This window comes from Notamacropus eugenii, chromosome 2, assembly GCF_028372415.1.
Source record: "Notamacropus eugenii isolate mMacEug1 chromosome 2, mMacEug1.pri_v2, whole genome shotgun sequence".
Lineage (NCBI taxonomy): Eukaryota > Metazoa > Chordata > Mammalia > Diprotodontia > Macropodidae > Notamacropus > Notamacropus eugenii.
This window is the reverse complement of record NC_092873.1, coordinates 280603592-280627456: the sequence shown is the minus strand read 5'-3', so window position 1 is coordinate 280627456 and position 23865 is coordinate 280603592. Positions and strand designations below refer to the sequence as shown.

Sequence of the window (23865 nt, the reverse complement as noted above, 5' to 3'; positions counted from 1 at the left end):
GAACTGCTAATAAACATCTAGTATATTCTGGAGGTTTGAAGACTTATAATTTTTGAGATTGCAGGGAATAACTCCTGGGATATCAGGGTAATTCCAAGAACTCACTCACTTCAGATATATCTTAGTAAATTTTTCAGATATCACTCTGTTGAATTGGTTTTAAGGAAAAATGAGGATTAGATTTTATATGCTTTAAAAGTAAATGGAAAGATTAATAACTTCATTGTCTTAGAGCAATGAAGTAAGGGAGTTAGTTTGAAAGTAATTCCAGACAGAAGGAAAAAAAAATTGGGTAAACGGTTTGTACTTCATAGCAACCTCTTGTTAACCCTTCCTTGTATGATTATATGAAGCACAGATCCGCTGTCACTCCCTCAGTTCAGAGGCTTTCTTCCTCTCCTCCTAACCGTTCTCATCTCAGATCAGATTCCCAAATACAGGACTTAAAAAAAATGCTGGAAAAAATGTAGGAAAACTTGAATTGTATTCTTGTTGCAGAAATTTTATTAAACTGTATAATTTTAGGCAAGTTATGTTGTCTCTGCTTGCCCCAGTTTCCTGATCTGTAAAGAGGAAAATATTAATGGTACCCATTTCCCAGGGTTGTTGTAAAGATTAAAATAATATAATAATTGTAAAGTGATTAACACAGTGGCTGGCATATGCAAAGCACTACAATATGTTTATTTCATAACTGAATGTAATTGTTCCATACCTGAAAACTCTAAAGTGGTTTTAAAATGCTAAAGGTAATAAGATTACTGATTTTTATATAGAACAGATTGGAAATGCAATTGATGTCATCAAAAATTTTGCTTCATGTTTTAAATTGTGACATTGTTTGTTATTATTACATTCCTAAATTCTCTTATGCTGTAAAATTTGATAGAACACTGTAACAGAAATGCTGTTAGATAAAAGAATTTTAAAAACTTTTTATGCTGTTACATGTGAATTGGGCTGTTAGAAAGATGTGTTAAAACAGATATTTGAACAGTGTCAAATATTTAATAAGGTACATTTTGTTATAAGGCAGATAATAATAACATGTGATAGAAAAAATTAATTGGATAATCTTGTCTAATGTGAAAGTATATATGATGGTTTAAAGAAGTAGCTTCAACATGTTAATGATAAGTCAATTATCAGGTATTTGCTGCATGTCTGAAGCCCCAGAATATGCATAGTATTAATTTATAAGTGAAGGATAAATGAAATGTTAATTATTTAAGGAAGCATCAGGAAAGATATTCTAGCCCTAAATTGTGGTTAATGAAATATTGCTATTTTAGGTAAACATCCCTGGGACTGTAATTTATTGTTGTTTTGAGCTTTAATTGCAGGGAGAATTGTCTTAATTGTCATGAAGCCCATAGTAGAATATGGCATGTGTTAATAATCTATGAACACCTAATGGCAGAAGTCTATACCTGGGAAAATTTGGAGGATGACCTTGGACACAGCCTAGGATCCTACTGACTCTGTTACCTCACTGTGCTATTTCCCTTTTTAAAAAGGAAAATTCTCACCTGGCTAATCCTGAGTCTTGCTTTTAACATCTAGTGTCTACGTGATTGCCTACCAAATATGACTCATGCCTGGAATAAAACAGAGTTAAGAGAATTTTTCCCTCTGTTATGATACATGACATTGTTATAATTATGACCCTCTTTTCCCTTTTATAATAAATTTCTATAATCAAGAAGACTTTTAAGTAAAATATTAAATTTATTAAATAATATATAGATTGATATTGGAACATCTTTGTTACTTTAATAAGATACAGGTATGAATATCTTACAATTTTAACCTACATTTATGGTCAAATTATAATGTAGAGATGACATCTTCCTAAGGTGGAAATAATTAGAAAAAGTAAAAAGACAAAGATGTAATGTGAAAGTTCTGTAAATAAATGGAATAACAAATGTTGAGAAAGCAACAAGATTATATGACTGGCTTCCACATTTCTCTATCACGGAAATTCAGGCTTTTAATATTTTTTAGTAATAAATTCTCAAAACTGGATTAATATTTTACATATAAATTGTAGAGATAACAGTAAAGAAAGAGAAATTGTTTTCCCATTTTTAAAGTATGTGTCAGAAAATTTTAAAAGGCAAAAGATCTCATGTTGTGACTGAACCCTCGTGAATTTTTCAAAGCTCCTTATATCAGGTACAGAATTTATGTTAGGTAGAAACACCACATGAAATATATACTGAAATATATACTGAAATTCTCTAAAAGTAGAGAACCAAATTTAAGTGATTATACTAAATTATATTATGTTAAAATTCTCTAAGAACCTATACATTTGGAACCAGAGAAGCAGAGACTGTCCTGAGAATAAGCATATTGTCCAAGAAAAGATATATAGGGATCAGGTAACTACATGAGATACCTGGACCTCAAAATGTGCTGGTTGAATGGACATTGGGATTAGGTTAGTAGGATTAAATTTCACTTCTCAAAACTGATCCATTATGAGCCTTCTAAGTAGTTTGATCTGAATCAGCAAATGTAGTTATGCAATTATGTGAATTGTGAGAAAACTTTATGACACTGTTTAAACCTAACCCTACATGACTGGGAAACTGGACCATCTCAATGCACTGTTTAGAGATCCATAACCAAGGAACTATGTTATGCTAACCAAAAACCCAGATCCAAAGATTGATATAAAGTTTTCTTACAATTGCCAACCCATATGTCTTCTAAGGACCCCTTCCAGGTCCTTCTGTCTAATCTCACAGTGAGTGTGTACTTCTCCATCATATGAAGAAAGACTCTGCTGCTCCTGACTCCCAGCAGAACCCTCTGGAGACCTCAAGTTTCATCTAGTATTGACCCAGAAGCAGCCACCATCCTGGTGAGACAGCTGTCCCAAGATTCTGAACAAGGATTGAGTATACTGTCATAGGGTTTTTTCCTCTTCCCTTTTCTTGTGTACCCAACCATTCAAGTGCATGTTGGCATTTTGTCCCTCCATATTCTTGGCCTCCTTCTCTTTTCTCCTTGCAAACAAAAAAAAATGGCTAGCAATGATTACTAGAGCACACTTATCAGATAGATGCCCTCAAGGAACTAACCCCTTGGGCAACATTTTTGTCCTGGCACAAGTGGTCTCTTGTGGCATCTTGACTTGTACCTGACTCTTCTTTATTGACCAAAAAGGCAAGGGTTTTTTCAGACCCCCTCCCATTGGACAAAATGGGTAAATGTCAACATATTAGGAGAAACCCTATTTTCTATCTCAGGCTCAGCAAGCAAATTATGCCCTGAACTTGGCACAACAACAATCCTTTGTTCTGACCTTCTGGAACTGATTGTCCCTGAGCTCCTTCAAACACCAAGATGCCAAGACATGAAGCCCTGCTATGAATTGACTTTTTGTCATTAAACAACCTGGCCTCACTGTTGCTGTTGTGCCTCACTACTGTTCCTATACTATGGTGTTTTACTTTGTTTGGTCACAAGTATGTGTCCTTAAGGCCACAGGTGCCCTGCCCCTGACTTGAGACATTTCCTCTTTAAAATTTTTCATTCTTCACAGTTTCTAATAAACCACAATAAGCTTTTTTGAAACAATTAAGTCACTGTCTCTTTAGCTAGAATAGAAAAGAAAGGATATTTAAAATCATTTAAGTCCCAAATCCCTCAGTTTCTAGATGAGGAAATCAAAGCCCATAGAGGTTAAATGACTGCCCCAGGTCATTCCAGCAGTACGGAGTTGCACCTGTACCAGAATATACATCATCTTTTCACTCTAAATCAAGTGCCCCTCTCATTTTTAACTATCAAGGATCTTTTAATAGAGCATCTCCCTTAATGTATCCTTAGGTAAGGAAGATAAAGATGGCCCAGATGGAGGATCTGAAAGTTTCAGATAAGGAAACTGAGATGCCAGAAGTTGAGTGACTTGCCCAAGATCACAGAGTCAAAAAGTGGCAGAGCCAGGATTCATACCTAGTTCCTCTGACCTCAAATCTAGCACAATTTAAACCATAGCATGCTACCTTGATAGAAGGTAAAAGGGAACTCCTTTAAAGAAATGAAAGGAAATTGAATTTTGGGACAAAGGATTCTATTTAAGGGGGAGTGGGGAGTGGGGGGCACCAGAAAGGGTGAACACCCTTAAAGAATTTGAAATTGTATTCTAATGAAACAATGGTAACTATCATTCCTATAGTCTTAAAAGGCTTGTAAAATACTTTATATATCATCTCATCTGATTCTCACAACTTTATGAGGCAAGTGCTCTTATATCTTCATTTTAGAGATTAGAAAATTAAGTACGGTAAGAGTTAAAGGACTTTCCCAGCAAGTGTCTGGGTAAGTCACCAAACTCAGCTGTTCTTGTTTTTAGACCAGCAGCTCTAGGGGAAGATAGATGTTAAGGCATTTCACACTTATTTATGTAGTCCTAAATATGCACAACATAGTCAGACTAGGTGACATATACCTGTAACCCCTAACACATAAGAGTTTGAGGATAGGGGATTGCTTGAGTTTGGGTGTTCTGAACTGGCAAAAACCTAAAACCAATCCAGTATCTGCTCACCAATACAATGAGCCACCAGGATCATAGGATCTCCAGGCCATCTAAGGAGGGGCAAACAGGTCCCATCACTTCTACCTTAATTATTAGATTTTCCTATATCATTTTTTAAAAGAGCCATTTCCTCTCATTAGAATCAGAGTTTGAGTTGAAAGGCATTCTAGTCCAACCTGCTCATTTTATAAATGAGGAAACCAAGGCCCCCAAAAATTAAGTGATTTGCCCACTGTCACACAAGTAGTAGTGCAAGAGGCAGGATATGAAGATTAGTGTTCAGGATTCTAAGTCTAGCACTTTCTCTATTCTGCCAAACTTCACTTCTTCAATTCAACAAGTATAAATTTTTTAAACTCTTACTATGTGCTAGGCACTCTCCTAGATACTCAGCATATGAGGACAAAAACTCAAACACAACCTATTCTCAACGGGCTTAACATCTACTTATGTCATCAATCCATCCTCAACAAATATTTATTAAATACCACCTGTGTGCCAGGCACCCTGCTAGGCATTGTGAGACAAAAGGAAACAGAAAACGGCCCCTGCCAAGAAAGCTTTCAATTTAAGTACAGGATACAGTATGTACATCCTACTTTATAACTGGTACCCAGGTTATGTTAACTTATAATACATTATATGCATAGTGCCATTAAAGTTTGCAAAATGCTTGAGGCAGAGACAAGATGGTGGAGTAAAGGCAGGGATTCTTCTTAGCTCTCCCCAAAACTCCTCCAAACACCGGTAAATAATGACTCTAAACAATTTCTAGAGCAGCAGAACCCACAAAAATCCAGAGTAAAAGAGTTTTCCAGCCCAAGCCAAGTTTGAAGGTCTGTAGGAAAGGTCCATCACACCTGAGTGAGAGGGGGATACAGGCCACATCATCACAACTCCTGCCCTAGCAAACCAGGAACAGGCTTTGAAGAGACTGAACCACGGGCAGCAGTGGTGTCTTCTAGGTCTCACATCCCACAGATGTCAAATACAACTTAGAAAGACAACAGAAAGATCACACTTTGGTAAGAGTGGAGTACAGTCCAATGCAGGCCAGGACAACACAGCCCTGGTGCCAGCAAACTGGGAGAAAGCTTCAGGATGACTGAATCAGTGGTAGCACTGGCTACTTTCAAAGCTCTCAGCCCACAGACCATAAGGGGGTCAAAGTCAGAAGGAGATAACAGGAGTCTCCTTGCTAACTCTGAGGCAGGACTCTGTTACTTTGCCCATACTAAGATCTGGGTGGCAGTCCTGGGTGCACTCCCAGTGCAAGGAGGAGAACTAGCATATCAGAGCTTGTAGCCACAGTGCAGTGGTGACCAACTTCACAATTTCAGAACAGAAAAGAGTGCTAGTGGTCACTCACAGACAGAACACAGACCAGGAGAGGAGCAAAAACCTCTCCCTAGATCATAACACCCTAGAAGAACTGAAAACTTACAGGTGCTTAGAAATATCTCTGAAAACAGCTACACAAAACCAGTGAATCATGGGACTCCGCACCCTCTACCCTGGAAACAAAACCTCTTAAAAAGAGTTAATAGTCAAGTAATAGAATGGGAATATGAGCAAACTACAGAAAATAATTCTGACCATAGAAAGTTAATTTGATTACAAGGCAAATCAAAGCACACACTGAGAAGAAGATAACTACATCCAAAGCCTACAAGAAAAATATAATTGGTTTCAGTCCTTGGAAGAGCTCAAAAAGGATTTTGAAAATCAAGTGAGAAAGGTAGAAGGCAAATTGTGAAGAGAAATGAGAGTGATGCAAGAAAATCATGAAAAATCAATCAGTGGCTTAGTAAAGGAGACACAAAAATATGCTGAAGAAAATAAACTTACCAAATAGTCAAGGCCAAATGGTAAAAGAGGTACAAAAAAGTCAATGAGGATAAGAATGCCTTATAAAACAGAAGTGACCAAATGGAAAAAGAGGCATAAAAATTCACTAAAGAAAAAAAAACTCCACTCCTTAAAAGTAGAATTGGTCAAATGGAAAAAAAAGGTTCAAAATTTCTCAGAACAAAGTAATAACTTAAAAATTAGAATTGAGCAAATGCAAGCTAATGACTTTATGAGAAATCAAGAAACAGTAAAACAAAACCAAAAGAATAAAAAAGAAAGGTGAAATATATTCTTCAAAAAACACTTAACTAGAAAATAGATCGAGGAGAGAGAATTTTAAAAGTATTGAACTACCTGAAAGCAATGATCAAAAAAAGTGGCTAGACATCATTTTTCAAGAAATTATCAAGGAAAGTTTCACTGACATTCTAGAACCAGAGGGTAAAATAGAAGTTGGAAGAATTCACCAATCACCTCCTTAAAGAAATCACAAAATGAAAACTCCTAGGAATAATTTAGCCAAATTCCATATATCCCATGTGAAGAAGAAAATATTATAAGCAGACAGAAACTTTGCAAAATGCTTCACATATGTTATTTCATTTGAGTTTTAAAACAATTCTGTGAGAAGAGGTAGGTACTGGAGTTCTTATTAACCACATTTTACAGATGAGAAAAGACAAATTCAGAGAGTTGAAATGACTTGCTTATTCAAGTCCAGCTCTCCATGCCTTGTGTGGGCCCAGAGGTCCTTCTTACCACCAAAAAAGAAAAAGTCATATAAATTATCAATGCTATGGAAAACTTCCTAGACAAAGATAATAGAGGTTCCAACAGAAAATCTGAACCTATAGCAGAGTGATTCATCATGTGCCATGGTCTTGATTCCCTGCATGGAATTCTGACAGCAAGGCCAGTGGGCAACACAGGCATGACTGCGGACGGTAGGAACAAGAGCAGGCCGTCCTGTTTGTGCTCCTGGATTTTAGCACAAACACTTAGCAGTCAATAAGCCTAAAACCAATTTCCAAACACTGAGCTGTATCAAATTATATACACAGAAGAAACTTATTTCAAGAGAAAAGAGTCTGCACACACTGGGCATGTAAACAACCTCAATTACTTGCCCTACTTCACCTTCTTCAAAGCAAAGGATCCATCCTATCTGCAGCCTCACCTGCTAATTCACGAGACAACAGCCTTCAATTGCTGATCACCCAGGACGTCTTGCTTGGCTCTTTAATAGTGACAAACAAGGGCCAAAAAGATGAACATTTCCCTCCTGCTCTCTCCACCCACCCAAAAGAATCCCTTCCCTTCCTCCATCCCTTAAAGGACTAGTAATCTAAAACAATAAACTGAGGTCCACAGCATCACGTGGCTGACAGGCAAAGTTTTCAGAATGAATGCACAAGCTAAATAAATATGAGGTTGTTTGGAAAGGCAGAGACAGACAGAGAGAGGAAAGAGACAGAGACAGACATACACTGGAGAGAGACATAAAGAAGAGATACAGGGGAGAGAGAGACAGAGAGAGAGACAGAGAGAGAGAGAGAGAGAGAGAGAGAGAGAGAGAGAGAGAGAGAGAGAGAGAGAGAGAGAGAGAGAGAGAGAGAGAGAGAGAGAGAGAGAGAGAGAGAGAGAGAGAGAGAGAGAGAGAGAGACAGGAGACAAACACAGAGACCCAAAGAAAGAGACCACTGTTTAACTACCAGGGGGTTTGTTTTGGGTTCTTTTTTTTTTTTTAATATAGGAAGGGCAGTGTGGTCACTGTTGATTTAAGAGATCTTTGAAAGACAAAGCCATTGAAAAGTTTCCTCTATTTGTAACTTCCCAAAGATTTCTGAGTAAATAGTGCCAAGAAAGAGCAGACCCAGTGGACCATGGAAATCCTGAGGCATGTGGGGGAATAGAGTTGCTGGCTAGGTGACAAGTTTCATGTCCCCAGGACATAGGGGAATCCAGTGACAAGGTAAGGACCAGGAAAGTATTTTGAACTCCTGGATCCTGGAGAAAATAGGGAATGCTTCATTGGGCAGGCAATAGCTCAATGGTAAAGAAATATTCTGAGAATGGGAGATGAAGAGATAATGTTTTCCAAGAGTAGGGAGATGGCTCCTAGCAGGAGAGAGAATTCTAAGTACAGGAGCAAGTCATCTTCCCATCTTAGATTTTCTTGTGTCCCTTCAAATGCCGTGGTTGATGAAAGTGAAAGATGATTGAAGGGCTCAGAATGAGATGATTGTACATGGGAAATGTTGGAACTTGACTTCAGTAAGGGTGATGCAGAAAAGAATAAAGTAACAATGTTCTGGACTTCACAGGAGACAATGAATAGAAAAAAAGTTAAGGCAGGTCTAAACAACCTGCAGCTTATAGCTCTCAGGCCACTTATAGTAAACAAAAGGATTTCAGGCAGCCCACAAAAAATGTAGAGGAAAACATCCTTTGTGTGTACTAGAAATTCTTTGGTGTGCTGCAAGCAGCCCACAGCTGTAAGCAGCCAGTGAGCTGCAGGTTGTGCAGGCCTGGGTTAAGGGCTCAGATATCTGGATGCTCATGCGTGTAGGATAGGTAACCAAGACAATGAACTAAGGACATTACTTTAAAAAATGAAATGAATGCAAAGTCTGAGACAGGGTTTCTGGGTGATTAATAATCAATTTATTAATTAGGCTCATAATCAATAAATTGATATTCAGTAGATTCTCTAGGCGGCCAAAGACAGCTAATGGAGACACTGAATGCCTTAAATATTTTTTGAAAGGGAATGTTCCTGACAGGAGAAATCAACCTTGATTCGTGAACAATTGATGAGAGGATAGGCATTTAAATGAGGAGATGGGATATCAGCTATTCTAACCCCTCTCAGTCTGGACAAAGGAATCCATCTCTACCCAGAACATTCTGGTTGGTTTTTTCCTCCTGATTTGGGTCATTCTAAATTTCAATGGAGGGGTGAAAGGGCATAGGCTTAATGCCTTAGGACTGGAATTCAACTAGACTAGATTCTATTTACACTCTAAACAGAAATTAAAGTCTCCTAGTTGAGTGGGGTCCATTCAAGATTGGGGAGTAATTATCCTGAGGATTTGGACAATCTATCTATTAACCTTATACTTCATCGACTGACTGACTGACCTGCAGGGGTTAGTCCTTAAATGAGGAAATAAAAAGAAAAAACCTTAACCTTAATTTAACAATCAGTTATTAATACAATTTCTCTCAGAATTAAAGGCTTAAGCTTAGACTGAAAGAACAGTTCAAGTGAGGCAGTGAAACTGAAGAGACAGTGTCATTCCTTCTTCTATTTCCCTAACCTCCCTCAACACCACTCCCCACTTAGGTAATGCAGTAGGTAGAGGGCTACACCTGGAGTCAGGAAAACCTAAATCAAAATCCTACCTCAGAAATCTACTTGCTGCCTGATTCTGGGCCACTCCTTTAACCTCTGTTTGCCTCAGTTTCCTTATTAGTAAAATAAGGATAATAACGGCACTTATTTCCCTGGATTGTTGTGAATAACCAATGATATTTGTAAAACACTTCTCAAATCTTGAAGTAATATCAGTGCTTGTAATTACTGAACCTGGGGATTCACCTCCTGTGGGCCTGTTTCCTCATTTATAAAATGAGAAGATTTACCTACATGATATTCAAGGCCTCTTCTATCTCTAAATCTGTGATCATTTAAATTCAGAGGGCAAGAAAGAGAAGGGGAAAATGCCTCTTGGATACAAGGCCTTATAGGAAGTAGGTAGTGATGACACATAAACTTGAGTTTCTGAATGCTAGACACTGTAGGACCAGAAGCACATATCATGAAAGCATGTGGACACTAAAGGGCTAGCTGCCCACATGCCCACACCAATTTGCTTTATGCAGGGGTATGCCAGTAAATGGCTAGCAGACAGAGTTTAAAATTGTGCACAAGACACACAGTTAAACTGATCTGTCACCATCAGTTTCTTAGTCTAGAAGATAATCAACAAAACAATCAATCAATGAGAAAGGATTCTGGGAAGACGGTAGAGTAGGTCAAAAAATTCCAAATTCTCAAGATTGTCCCCCACAAAACAGATAAAATAGCACCTTCGGGGGAACAAAGTGCTGGTAAAAATAAATAAGAATAGGGGCACAACCAGGGTCTTCCTGGGATAATTTGAGAAGATCAGAAGGAAAATTCCAGGATGAGGTTTGATTCCTGTGAAGAGTAAACACCTCCAGGTTAGGGTCCCCTTTAACAACAAGTAGCAAGCCATTTAAACAAGAGGCAAGCCCTGGGATTGATTGGTTAGTTGGTTTGAGAGGCTACCTTGACCGCAGCCACAGGAACTTTTACACCTCTAGATAGGGAGGGGAATTGGGCATCTATGCCCAGGAAGATTAAGGGAGCTTACAGGAAACTGTGCTGCAAAGAGCACATGGCCAGTGATTACAGAAGCATGGGGGCAGAAAGCTCCTGGCTGTGGTCACTTCCAGGAGGTTGAAGGTTTTGCTTTGGTTCTAGGCTAGAGGGAAGAACTGAAGATCTGAAGCAAGAGGCACCATTCCCCATGACCCAGGGCTAGAGGTGGTTACAAAAATTAAGCTATTACTACAAAATTGCAGAAGCAAAGGAGAAGTACCCAAGATAGAAGGTTATTATGAGAATAGAAGAGATCAGGATTCATCTTCAGAGGAGGATATTGAAGTAAAGAAACCTCCTTCTATCTCAAATAGTGGTGTCAAATGGTCACCTGTCCAAAAAGAATTCATAGATCTTACAAGAGACTTTAAAAAATCACATCATGGAGCTGGAGGAAAAACTTTAAAAAAAAGAATAAGAATAATCCAAGAAAAACAAGGTTATGAAAGGAAAGTCAACCAATTAGAAAAGGAGATCCAGAATCTTAAGGAAGAAAATCACACCTTGAAAATTACAGCTGGTCAAGGTGAAGCCAGCAAAATTATAAGAGATCAAGAAATAATTAAATGTAATATTAATAATGAAAAAATAGAAGAGAAAGTGAAACATCTTAGAAGAAAAACAACAGATCTATAAATATATCAGGAAGAAAGAATATAAAAATAATTGGACTAACTGAAAGCTATAATCAAAAAAAGAATCTTGATATAATAACACAAGAAATAATTTTTAAAAATTGTCCTAAAGCATTAGAAAAAGGGGGGAAGTTGAATGAAAAAAAAATTCATCAATCACCACTTAACAGAGATCCTATGAGGAAAACTCATAGGAATGTCATGGTCAAATTCTGAAACACCCAGCTCAAGGGTAAAATATTAAAAGCAACAAGAATAAAAACAATTTAAATATGGCAGTGCCACAATAAGAATCACACAAGACCTAACAGTGCATACATTAAAGGACTGCAGGTCTTGGAACTCTATATATTGATGAGCCTCGCTGAACACACCCTACATCCTTATCCCACATGTAAAGTCCTGTGACAATCACAGGGGGGGTATCTCAGTCATTGCTGGCAAAATTCTTCCTAGAGTTACCTTAATAGACTGATCCTTCACCTGGAAGATAGTCCTATACCTGAGAGTCAGTGTGGCTTCAGAAAGGGCAAAGGAACAGTTGATATGGTGTTTGCTGCCTGACAACTCTAGGAGAAATGGCAGGAGCAGAACAGAGGTCGGTACACAACATTTATAGATCTGACCAAGGCCTTTGACACTGTTAGTCATGAGGACTTATGGAAAATTATGTCAAAATTTTGTTACCCAGAGAAGTTCAACTGTGTTGTACATCAATTTCATGATGGCATGTTTGTCCACGTTCTAGATAGTGGACAATGTTCTCGTGCCTTCTTAGTCACCAATGGAGTGAAAGAGGGGTGGGTGCTTACTCTCATACTTTTTTAGCATGATATTTTCAGCCATGTTGTCAAATGCTTTCAGTGAGGATGAAAATGGCATCAAGGTCAACTACTGTACTGATGCTAAGTTCTTCAATTTGAAAAGGCTACAAGCTAAGACCAAAGGCGATGGAGTGTTGGTGCATGATTTTTTGTTTGCAGATCATTGTGCACTCAACGCAGCCTTTGAAATGAGATGCAACAAAGTATGGATCAAGAAAAGACAGGTGCTCCATCAGTCACCACCACACCATCCATACATGGAAACATTGGTTACAACAAATGGAGTTTTGAGTGCTGTGGCTAAGTTCACTTACCTTGGTAGTGTACTTTCCAGGGATGTACACATTGACAATGAGGTTGATGCATGCATTGCCAGAGCTAGCTCAGTGTTTGGGAGGTTCTGAAGAAAAGTTTGGGAGAGAACAGATATTAGACTGACTACCAAACTGAAGGTCTACAGAGCAGTTGTGCTGACATCATTGTTGTATGCCTGTGAAACATGAACAGTCTACCAGCACCATGTCACAAAACTGAATCGCTTCCATTTGAACTGTTTTAGGGAGATTTTGAGGATCACTTGGCAGGATAAGGTACCAGACACTGAAGTCTTTGCTCGAGCTGAACTGCCAAGCATTCAAACTATGCTTCAGAGAACGCAACTCTGATGGACTGACCATGTTGTTTGAATGCAAAATATACACTTGCCAAAAAGATTATTTTATGGAGAACTCATATGAGGCAGGTGATCACATGGTGGTCAGAAGAACTGATACAAGGACACTCTCAAGATATCTCTCAAAAACTTTGGATTTGACTGTGCAACATGGGAGACGCTGGCACAGGACTGCTCAGCATGGCACGCCCACATCAGAAAGGGTGCTGTGCTCTTTGAGCAAAGCAGAACTGAGACAGCACAAAGTAAACATAGGATGTGCAAATTTGGAGTATCCACCCCAGATACTCACATGGACTATCTGTACCCAAACTATGGTAGAGCATTCTGAGCTCATATTAGTTCGATCAGCCACAGTTGGACACACTGCAACTTCACTCTTTCATGGTGATGTCATTTTGGTTCTCTTCAAAAATGAAAGACAACAACCATTGACAAGCCAAAGAACTGAGCCTCTGACCAAAAATATCATACCCAGCAAAGATAAGCATAATCCTGAATAGAAAAAAATGGATATTTGGTCAACTGTCAGACTTTCCAGACATTATTAAAAAGAATAACCTATACTTAATTGAAGATTTGACATACAAGAGCCAAGAGAAACATAAGATACATACCAAAGGCTGATTACAAGGCATTCAATAAAGACAGAGTGTTTACTTTTTATGTATGCAAAATACAAAACATATGTCTAAGATTCTTATTAATAATTGGGTAACTCATAAGAAAGATTCAGGTAAGCCTGAGTATGATATGAATTTAAAAGTAAAACCACTTAGTGACAGCTAAACAGAATAATTATTTTATACAAACGAGATGCAAGAGGAAGAATAGATACAGAGAAATTAGATGGGGAAAAAGAGCTGGTACTTCTGGTAACTTCTAAATTTAGAAGTAAACAGTGAAAGAATAGGGAGAGGAGAGAGGAAAAGGGAGAGATCTTTAGAGGAGAGGGTTAGGGAAAAGGGAAAAGGGGGCTAAAGAATGTTGTTTAGATAAATGAGAATGGGAGAATAAGGGAGGAATCTCTGCAGGGAAGGGTGAGGGAATAAGTTATGGGGGTAATAGAAGGGCATTTACATTTATGGGAATGGAAGGATAGGGAAGGTATTCTTGAAGAGGGTTAGGCAAGTAATAGGAGGGCAAGCTAGAAGTAAAGTAGAAGACATAGTAGGATAAGAAACAAGGAATATGCACAAACAAAAACAAAGATTTTTAAATTACTAACTACAAAACAAGATAAATGTCATTTCTTGTGTTGATAATTAGGTGAAAGTAAACCTTATCAGCTAGTACATAGTAAAGGTTGCTAGAATCAACTCTAACCACTTCCCTTTGACTGTTAAATTTTGAGTATGAGCCTTTTCATTTTGGGAATACTCAAACGCTGCAAATCAGAGCTTGATTTATTTGTTTTGTTGAGCAGATTTAAAAAGTGGTGGAGAAAATGTTAATAATGCAGAGTAACTTAAATGTATCATTTGTACTTTTAGCCCCAACTGGTTGTTAAACAACAATCTACACACTCCTGCATATGTATGTACACACATACATACATTATATAATTTCAGTATTATCTCCTTATATTGTGTAGTTGCAGTAGTCGATAACATTGACTTTCCCAATATAATTTGTCACTTATTAAGTCACTGAGAGCAAAACTAAATTTATCACCACTTATTTTACAACTTTATTTCTCATTATCTGGCAATACAAACCCCAAATCAACCTTCATGAAAAATAAATCAATAGCTTGCTAGAGGAGATTCAAAAAATGCTGAAGAAAATAACACCTTAAAAAAAATAGAGTAACTCAAATGACAAAAGAGGTCCAAAAATGTCAATAAAGAGAAGAATGTCTTAAAAAAAAAAAAGAACTGATCAAATGAAAAAGGAGGTCCAAAAGCTCACTGAAGAAAATAATTCCTTAAAAATTAGGATGGAGCAAATGAAAGCTAATGACTTTATAAGAAATTAAGAAATTATAAAACAAAGCCAAAAGAATTAAAAAATTGAAGATAATGTCAAATATCTCATTGGAAAAACAACTGACCTGAAAAATAGATCCAAGAGATCATTTTAAAAGTACTGGACTACCTGAAAGCTGGGATCAAAAAAAGAGCTGAGACATCTTCTTTCAAGAAATTATCAAGGAAAACTGCCCTGATATGGAAAGAATTCACTGATCACCTCCCAAAAAAGATCCCAAAAGGAAAACTCCTAGGAATATTGTAGCCAAATTCCAGAGTTCCCAGGTCAATGAGAAGATATTGCAAACAGCCAGAAAGAAACAATTCAAACATTGTAGAAATGCAATCAAGATAACATTATATTTAGCAGTTTCTACATTAAGGGATCAGAGGACCTAGAATATGACATTCTTCAGGTCAAAGAGCTAGAACTAAGACCAAGAATCACCTACCCAGCAAAACTGAGTATAATACTTCAGGGTAAAAAATGAAAATTCAATGAAATAGATGACTTTCAAGTATTCTTGATGAGAAGACCAGCACCGAATAGAAAACTTGACTTTTAAATACAAGAATCAAGAGAAGCATGAAAAGATAAACAGGAAAGAGAAATTATAAGGGACTTATTAAAATTGAACAGTTTACATTACTACATAGAAAGATGAGATTTGTAACTCTTGAGACTTTTCTCAGTGCTAATTAGGGTAGTTGGAGGGAATAGGAGTGAGAGAGGAATATACTGGGAGAAGGAAAAAGGATGAGGTAGAATAGGTTAAATTATCTCACGTAAAAAAGGCAATAGAAAGCTTTTACAATGGAGGTGAAGAGGGAATGAGTGAATTTTACTCTCATTGGATTTGGCTTAAGGAGGCAATAATATACACACTCAACTGGGTATGAAAATCTCTAACTCTACATGATAGTAGATAGGACGGGGATAAGTGTGTGGATGATAGAAGGGCAAATGGGAGGAGGGGGATAATCAGAAGCAAACACTTTTGAGGAGGGACAGGTCAAAAGAGAGAATAGAATAAATGGTAAGGGCAGGATAGAATGGAGGGAAATATAGGTAGTCTTTAACAATACCTCTATCAAATTGCTTGCCTTCTCAGTCAGGCTGGGTGGGAAGGAAGGAAGGGAGAGAATGTTCAACTCAAAATTTTAAAAACAAATGTTAAAATTTGTTTTTACATCCAACTGAGAAATAAGACATACAAGCAATGGGGTATTGAAATCTATCCTGTTCTAGAAGAAAATAAAAGGGAAAGGTATAAGAGAATGGAGGGGGAAAAGAAGGAAGAGCATATTGGGGGAAAGGATAATCATGGCTGGGGGATGGGGGAAAAGGGGAAGAAAATTTGAAACTCAAAATCTTGTGGAAGTGAATGTTGAAAAATAAAAATAAAAAATAATATTTACATTTAAAGACTTTTGGCAATAATCTACAGTTATGTTATATACTCATATACACATATATTTAGATGCATATAAGCTTATACACATGCATATACATATATCTGTGATATATTTGTGTGTGTGTGTATGGATTAAAGACACATCCATCTCCCCTATTTGTGATTGCACTGATGTAGGAAAGAGCTAGTAAGGAAATTCTCTCTACAGTAGAAAGTTAAACTCATAAAGACAGATGCCTAGGGACCTGAGAAGTTGTCACTTACCCATGTTCAGGCAAATGAAATGTGTCCAAGGCAATACTTGAACCTAGGCCTTCTCTCTAACTTCTATTTACTATGCTGGATCACCTCCTTTGCTTATGTATGTATACAAACAATGAGACCTCTTCTTATTATCATGTCATTACATACATGAAATGGAGGACTGTATAGAAGCAAGTGACAAATTGTGAAAAAGAATTGCAGAGAGAGAGAGAGAGACAGAGAGACAGAGAGAGAGAGAGAGAGAGAGAGAGAGAGAGAGAGAGAGAGAGAGAGAGAGACAAAGAGAGAGAGAGAAAGAGAGGAGTTGCTAGTAAATGGGTAGTAACCAGATTTTAAAAATTTGTTCAAGGCACATGGATGTGTCCTGTACACATACGCACATATATACATCACATGTATGTCATGTATATATAGATATTCACACTCATAGGTGCATATAGGCATCTATGTATATATGTGTATGTATAGGCAAAATTCCTTTCCTTTCTCTGAGCCCTTTGAAATCTGTTCTCCCAATCCAAAGCTAGCACCAGTACGGTAGTTGACCTTGGTGCTGTGTTCACTATCTAGAACCCATGCAAACATGCCATCATGAAACTGACATACAATACCAATGGACTTCTCTGGGCAACCAAATTTTGACATAATTTTACATACGCCCTCATGACTAACAGTGTCAGAGGCCTTGGTCAGATCTATAGACATTGTGTACAGACCTCCGTTCTGCTCCTGGCATTTCTCCTGGAGTTGACAGGCATCGAACACCATATCAACTGTTTCTCTAACCCTTTCTGAAGCCACAATGGTGAGGAACAAAGCAGATGTCAACAATAGCTGTGTTGCTCTGACACCAAAAATGGAGCAACATTTTAGCTCCAGTTTCTAGTTCAATCTTGAAATTAGCAGTAAAATAACTAGGGCTGGAAACACAGATTAAAGGAACCTGCAATTCTATCACTTTGAATCACCAGTGCTTTCCAGTTGGTTGATAGTGGCTCAGTACAGCTGCAGTCCACTGGAACTTCCAACCAGGGGCAAGACAAAAGTAGTGTGATGGAGACCTAAACTCAGGTCAGGAGCTTATAAAGATCAGATCAGGAGGGCAGTGATCAGAACATTTTGGGAACAAATTTGCTGCTTTTAAACAATATATTGTAGGAGTGTGGTTTTTAATGCATTTTTAATCCATTCTCCTATCCTCTTCTATTTTATATGTGGGTTCATTACATAGTTATAGCAACTAACTCTGTGCAAGTGTTTCTCTGATTACTGCCTTCCCCTATATACCTTCTCTTTTATCAGCTCCCCTCCCTTTCTATTATCCTCATCCCTTTTTACTTCCTTATAGGGTAAGACAGATTTTTATATCCATCTGACTGTACATGACATTACCTCTTTGATCCAATTGTAATAAGAATAAAGTTTAAGCTTTATCCACCACTGGTTCCCATCATCCCCTCCGTTATAACAGCTATTTCATGCCTCTTTTAAGTAGGATAATTTATCCTGTTCAATAACCTCCCCTCCTTTTTCTTCCAGTGCATTTTTTTCTTACCCTTGTAGATTTTTTAAAATTTTTGGGTATCATCCTTTTGTCTACATATATTCCTTCTAATTGCAATTGTAGTAATAAAGTTGTTGAGTTACAAATATCATCAAAAAATTTAACTTCATTGAATATTTTATGTTTTTTCTTTCTCAGTTCTTTTTTACCTTTTTATGTTTCCCATGATTCTTGTATTTGGAGGTAAAGTTTTTTATTCAGCTCTGGTCATTTAATTAGAAATGCTTGAAAGTCCTCTATTTTCTTGAATATTCATTTGTTCCCCTGAAAGTTTAGATTCAGTTTTGCTGGGTAGGTGATTCTTGGTTGTAATCCTAACTCCTTTGCCTTTCAGCATATCATATTCTAAGTCTTTTGGTTTTTTGGTGTGGAAGCTGCCAAATCCTGTGTAATGCTGACTGTAGCTCCATGGTATTTGAATTGTTTCCTTTTAGTTGTTTGCAGCACTTTCTCCTCAATCTGTGAACTCTGGAATTTGGCTATGATGTTCCTGGGAGTTTTCACTTTGGGATCTCTTTCAGGCAGTGAGTGGCTGATTCCTTCAAATTCTATTTTACCCTCTGATTCTATCAAGGCAGTTTTCTTTGAAAATTTCTTGAAGGATGCTGCTCAAGCTTTTTTTTTATTTTTCTTTTCTCTTCCTTTTTGTATTATAACTATTGGGCAATTCAAAATTTTTATATTATCTCTTTTATATTATTCGTATTATATATTATATAAGCATAATGTATTTACATTATTTATATATATACATATATTATATGCTGCTATATAAATATATTTATATATTAAATAATATATATTATAAATATATATTTTTCTTAGTTATTTTTCAATGAAAACTTCCATATTTTCTTCTGTTTTTTATTAATTTTATTTTATCATATGTTGATGTCTTACAGATATAAATTCATTACACTTGTTGCATTCAAATTTTTAAGGAATTATTTTCTTCAGTGAGCATTTATACTTCTTTTTCCATTTAACCAATTCTATTTTTATGGAATTAGTTTCCTTGGTAAATTGTTGGATATCTTTCCCAGTGTTATTGACTCATTTTTCATGATTCACTAGAATTATTTATTTCTTTCCCCAATTTTCCTTCCACTTCCCTAATTTCCTTTCAAAAATACTTTTTAAGCTCTTACAGGACTTCTTCTTGGGCCTGCAACCAAACTGCATTATTCTTTGTGGTTTCACATTTAGCCATTTTGATATTATTGTTCTCTTCTAAGTTTATGTCTTTATCCTCCCTATCATCACAGAACTTTCTATAGTCAAACTCTTTTTTCATTCTTTTGCTCGTTTTTTTTCTACCTTTTTTTTCTGACGGGATTTTGATGTGAAAGTTGTGCTCTGCTCCTGCATTCTCCCAAGCTTTTTTTATGGGGCTTTGGCTATTACTGCTGACTTTCCCTTGACTGGCCTTGTAGCAGGGATATTGTTGCTGGTTTGCCCCAGAAAAGGGGGGTGGGTTACTAAGGAAACAAAATCTCTCTGCTAGTAAGCCCTAAGGGAGGTATTTTGCTGTTGGCCAGCCTTGGAACGGGGTTTCACTACTAGTTGGCAATGGAATCAAGGTCTTGCTGGTGGCTTGTGCTGGGTGTGAGGTCACTAGGGTGGGGCTTTGCTGCACTGCACAAACTGCTAACTTGCCTAGGGAGCTGCTAGTTTGCAGGAGAGCAAGGCCTATAAACACTTCAGATCAAATATTATTTCATTTTTTCTCAACCTTTTTCTATTTCTATTTCTGAATAAGTTTTGTAGTATACATAATTGTTCAAATAATCATACATATGTGCATACATATGCATTTGTAAATATAATTTATTAAATAAGTGGTCAATGGGTTGTTTTCAGAAAAAAAAAATTACTAAAAACCATCATCAAAAATTTGGAAACCACTGATTTAGGAGCTCTGATCTGGATTTATCAAAGGGTCTGTTTCCAAACAAAAAGGGAGCCCACAGAAATGAACAAGATTAGAGAGAGTACTTTGAGAGGCAGTGTGACATAATGGAAAAAGAATAACACTTTGAATCAAATGAGCTGCTTTCAGAGTAGATGACCTCTAAGATTTCTTCCAGCTCTAAATCTGTGATCATAGGATTCTATGCTCTGTCGACCTTTGTTGAGTTTGGTTGAATCCTTTTCCTTGCAACTTCCTGTTCTTGTTCAATGGTTTCAGTGATGTGGGACTCTTCATGACCCCATTTGAGTTTTTCTTGGCAAAGAACCACAGTGGTTTGACATTTTCTTCTATAGCTCATTTTATAGATAAGGAAACTGAAGGAAACAGGGCAAAGTGACTTGCCACGGCCACAGAGCTAGTAAAGTGACTGAGGTCAAATTTGAACTCACCAAGACAAGTCCTCCTAACTCCAAGTCTGGCATTCTCTTCACTCTGCAACCTAGCTGGACCTTCTTGCAACTAGATTCCCTCTAAAAATCTCATCTCCACTCAGTTTCTTTGTCTTTTACTAATAGCTTTTATTTTTTTTAATTACATGTAATGATGATTTTCAAAGATGATTCATATTTGATAAAGTATTAGTTCCAATTTTTCCTTCCCTCTCCTCCCCACCTACATCCCCAAGAAAGTAGGCAATATGATATAGGTTATTCATGTGCAATCATATTAAATAACACACACACGCATTTCTATATTATTAGTCATGTTGTGAAAGAAGAATCAGAGCAAAAAGGAAAAAACCATGAAAAAGAAAAAACAAAAAAAAGTGAAAATAGTGTGATTAGATCTGCATTCAAACTGCATAGTTCTTTCTCTGCATGTGGTTAATATTTTCCATCACAAATCTTTTGGAATTGTCTTGGATCATTGCATTGCTGAAAAGAGCAAGGTATATCATACTTTATCATCACACAATGATGCTGTTACTATGTAAAATGTTCTCCTAATTCTGATAACTTCATTCAGCAACAATTCATGCAAGTTTTTCCAGGATTTTTCTGAAATTTGTGTACTCATCATTTCTTATAGCATAATAGCATAGTAGTATAATTGAATTTATATATCACAACTTGAAAAGCCATTCCCCACTTGATGGGCATCTCCTCAATTTTCAAATCTTTGCCACCACAAGGAGCTGCTACAAATATTTTTGTACAAGTGGGTCCTTATTTTCCCTTTATTATTATTTCTTGGGATACAGATCTAGTAGTGGTTGGCATTGCTGAATTAAAGTGTTGCATACTTTTATAACCCTTTAGAAATACTTTCAAATTCTCTCCAGAATGGTTGGACAGTTTACAACTCCACCAGCAATGAATTAGAGTTACTTTATTTTTTAGTCTGTAACATATTGTTTGATAATTTCCACTTTATAATACAGTTTGAGATTTTTTCACAGATTGACTACCTTTGCATTTTTTTCATTGATTGCCTTGATGTCCTCAAGCTCTTGTAATTTCAGATGAATTCTGTCATTGTTTTTTCTAACTCTGTAAAATAATTTTTCCTAGTTTGATTGGTATGGCACTTTAGATTAATTTAGATTGAATTGTAATTTTTATCATATTGGCTCAGCCTATCCATGAACAATTAGTATTTTTCCAGTTGTTTAGATCTGACTTATTTGTGTAAAAAGTGTTTTATAGTTGTGTTCCTGAGTTTTTCTTGGCAGGTACAGTCCAAGTATTTTATATTGTCTACAGTTATTTTAAATGGAATTTCTCCTTCTATCTTGTGTTGCTGGAATTTGTTGGTTATATATGGAAAAGTTGATGAATTGTGTGAGTTTATTTTGTATCCTGAAGCTTGACTAAAGTTGTTAATAATTTCAATAAGTGTTTTAGTTGATTCTCTAGGTTTTTCTAAGTATACTATATCATCTGCAAAGTTATAGTCTTGTTTCTCCATGGCCTATTCAAAATCCATCAGTTTCTTTTTCTTTCCTATTGCTAAAACTAACATTTCTAGCAAAATATTAAATAATAGAGGTGATAATGACCATTCTTACTTCACCCCTGATTTTGTGTTAGGAAGGTTTCTAGTTTATCTTTATTAAAGATGAAGCTTGCCAATAACTTTTTTTGCTGTTTATTCCATATTTAGGGTTAGTATGACATTTGAAGAATTGGTTGCATTGTTGTATGTATACAAATCTTTTTATATAATATGGAAATTTACAACTATTGATATTATATATATATATGTATATAAATATGTAGGCAGACAAAAACAGGTCCTCTACAAAGGTGATACATGGGGGCCATGCTGTAGTGCCCTACTGGAGTGGAGCACAAAGGTAATCAATGCATCAATAAAGAATTACTACTGTATGGTGTTTTGTATCCAGGAGTGTTGTCTTCTGGACCTAAGGGAACCTGTAGCATCTACATACAAAGTAGGTAGTTTATATACCTGTGGGTCACTGGCTCTGCTAGATACCAACCACTGAGATTATACAAGTCATATCTAGCATCATATGTTAACTACAACAGGGTTCTATTCCCTATTTCTGACTTTAGGAAGAAACTAGAGTGTGTGTTCACAGGTTTTATGTTTCTGGTGTTTAGTCACTAATCAGAGGAAGGATTTGGTCTATCTGAAAAGCGAATCATATATAACCCCTCAACCCCTGTCATGTTCTCTTTATAGTAGCACATTCAAAGGTTTTAAAATTGCAGCTCCTTCTGGATTCCCCAGAGTATCTGTGCTCTTCTTTAAACAGCTCTCCTCCTCTGGATTCAGGTTGACCTTCACCACATCTGAAATGCCATTCTGCTCCAAGACACATGGGACACTAAGAAAGACATCCTCATTAATGTCATATAGGCCCTTAATCATGATGGAAATTGGATACACTCTCCTAAGATTCTTCATAATGCTCTGTGCCAGATATGCCACAGACAAGCTAATAGCCCAGGAAGTATAGCCCTTCAGTTTGATTACCTCATAAGCACTTTCAACCATCTGTTTATGAACATCTTTCCAATTCTCTGCAACAGTATCAGTTCCCAAAAAGGGATGAAAGTTCTTTAGAGACGCACCAGCAAGATTCACATCACTCCACACAGGAACACTGGAGTCTCCATGTTCCCCAAGGACCCATCCATGACAACTTGAAGAATGGACACCAAGTATCTCCCCCAGTAGATAATGGAAATGGGCAGAATCCAGATTGCAACCACTTCCAATAACATGATTTTTAGGAAAGCCACTTAGCTTCCAGGCCACATATGTCAAAATATCCACTGGACTGGAAACAATAAGCAGCTTGCAATTAGGGCTGTATTTAACAATATTGGGAAAGATGAATTTAAAGATATTCACATTATGCTAGACCAAATTAAGATGAGTTTCTCCCTCCTGTTGATGTGCCCCAGTCGTAACAATGACCAGTTTTGAGTTTGCAGACACACTGTAATCTTTGCCAGAAACAATCTTTGGCCTTTTGAGGAAAAGTCTGCCATGTTGGAGAACCATCATCTTTCCCTTTACTTTGTCTTCTAGTACATCAACTAGGGCAAGTCATCAGCCAATTCCTTTGTTAAGATACTAATGGCACATGCCACGCCAACTGCACCAACCCCAACAATAGTGATCTTGTTCTGGCGAACCTGGTCTTCCTTTAGGACATTCAAGATAAGCTGCTCCTTGAAAGTTCATGACATTTTGGAGAGTATCTGGGGGGATAGCTGGTCAGGATGCAAAAGTTCTGAATTATATGTGAGGTTGCTGCT

General features: G+C 37.0%; 1 protein-coding gene and 1 pseudogene across 3 annotated transcripts in view; both read right to left on the bottom strand.

Annotated features, from left to right (window-relative positions):
* Positions 1 to 7714, bottom strand: part of LOC140527317 (alpha-amylase 1B-like) — a 37568-nt gene extending 29854 nt beyond the window's left edge. For 2 of the 3 annotated variants that reach the window (XM_072644159.1, XM_072644161.1), the window contains exon 1: positions 7584 to 7712. The gene's annotated coding sequence lies outside the window, so the exon portion shown is untranslated. Of the gene's footprint in view, positions 1 to 7583 lie in introns of all 3 variants that reach the window. The other variant, XM_072644160.1, reaches the window with a different exon arrangement.
* Positions 7715 to 22797: 15083 nt separating this feature from the next.
* On the bottom strand, positions 22798 to 23626 carry LOC140523894 (L-lactate dehydrogenase A chain pseudogene; annotated as a pseudogene).
* Between the last annotated feature and the right edge of the window lie 239 nt (positions 23627 to 23865).